Source organism: Arachis hypogaea, chromosome 13, assembly GCF_003086295.3.
Source record: "Arachis hypogaea cultivar Tifrunner chromosome 13, arahy.Tifrunner.gnm2.J5K5, whole genome shotgun sequence".
Taxonomy (NCBI): domain Eukaryota; kingdom Viridiplantae; phylum Streptophyta; class Magnoliopsida; order Fabales; family Fabaceae; genus Arachis; species Arachis hypogaea.
The window spans coordinates 100,113,869-100,115,599 of NC_092048.1; the positions used below are offsets into that span (position 1 = coordinate 100,113,869).

General features: G+C 43.4%; 1 non-coding gene across 1 annotated transcript; it reads right to left on the bottom strand.

The window, feature by feature from the left end:
- Window positions 1-360: 360 nt before the first annotated feature.
- On the bottom strand, window positions 361-468 carry LOC112739280 (small nucleolar RNA R71). Its single transcript, XR_003170213.1, has one exon. It is a non-coding gene; the product is annotated as a small nucleolar RNA R71 (small nucleolar RNA).
- Between the last annotated feature and the right edge of the window lie 1,263 nt (window positions 469-1,731).

Consider the following 1,731-nt stretch of genomic DNA (forward strand, 5'->3'; position numbering starts at 1 on the left):
AGGAGAGTTACTATCCAGGAGGCTGGAGCCCCTGATTTTACAATGCAACCGTTTCAAGCACATCACCCAACGATGGCTACAGACTTTGAAATAAAGACTGCACTACTCAATTTGATGCCCAAGTTTCATGGCTTACCTACTCAAGAGCCTATCAAGCACCTGAGAGATTTTCAAGCAGCATGTTCTACTGTCAGGCGTGACGGTGCAGATGAAACTTCAATTCTGTTGAAAGCTTTCCCGTTTTCTCTTGAGAGAAAGGCAAGAGAGTGGTATTACACTCAACCCGCAGCAACTGTATCCAACTGGGATACACTTAGAAGAGAATTTTTGGAAAAGTTCTTTCCAGCTGAAGTTACTGATAAACTGAGGAAAGACATTTCCATGATTGTTCAGGACGAATCTGAGACTCTCTATGAATACTGGGAGCGCTTCAATAATCTTCTGGAAGCATGCCCCCACCATATGATTGACAAGATAGTGTTGCTCGGTTACGTCACACAGGGCATGAGGCCCCAAGATAAGACCACATTGGAAAGTGCTAGCAATGGGTCTATGAAAAAGTACAAGACCACTGATGAGGCATGGCAATTGATCAGTGACTTAGCTGAATCTACTCGGAATCACAGGCAGAAACAAGGCCGTTCAAAAGCCATTGCAAAAGTATCCTTTAGCAGAGAGACTGCTGCTCTAACTCAGAGTATCTGTGAAATGACCAACTTGCTGAAGCAAATGCAATTGAATCAACAACAAGTTCAGCAAGCTCAACCTTCTCCACCACAGCAAAGCCAACAGTTAGTCCCACAAAGAGTTTATGGAATCTGTACTGATTATAGCCATTATACTGACGAATGTCCGCAGCTCCAGCAGGAAGACAACACCGTGGTAGCCACTCATAACTTCTATGACCGCCCCAACCAAGGGTACAATCAAGGTGGAAATTACAACCATGGATGGTAGGACAATTCTAACCAGAATTGGAGGGACAACAACAACAGAGGAGGCAGAGATAATCAGCAAAATCAGAGGTGGAATAACAACAACAACATACAGCAGAACCAGAACCAGCCTTACAGAGCACCTCACCTGAGGCAATCCCAAGGACTACAGAATACCCAACAGCAGACCTCTCAAATTACATATCCTTCTTCATCTTCTAATGATGACTTACTACAATCCATTGATCGGAGACAACAGACCATGGAAAATAACCTTTATGCTACACTAAATGGTCTGAACTCTACTTTACAAGCTCTTGTCTCACAGATTGGATCAATGAATAACTCTAATAACCAGCCCTTGAGCTCCAGTGGAATCCCCTCTCAACCATTACCTAATCCAAAGGGTGGCATTAATGCCATCACCCTAAGGTCCGGAACCACACTGCAGGAGAGGAATCAGAAGGAGCCAAGCCCACCAGAACACGCCTCAGCTGAAGAGGTAGTGGAAATAGAAGATGTTGAAGAGGAAGAAGACATATAGGACATAGATGAAAAAGAAGAAGTTCAACCACAGGAAGAAGCACCAAAGGGCGCAGACACTGCAGAAGACACCACTCCCATTCCATTTTCACAACTTGCAAGGAAGCCCAGGAAACAGCTGGAACCTGATCCCAAAATGGTAGAGATATTCAAAAAGGTGGAGGTAATTGTTCCTCTTTTTGATGTTATTCAACAGGTACCTAAATACGCAAAGTTTCTAAAAGATTTATGTATACATAAAGACAAAATTAAT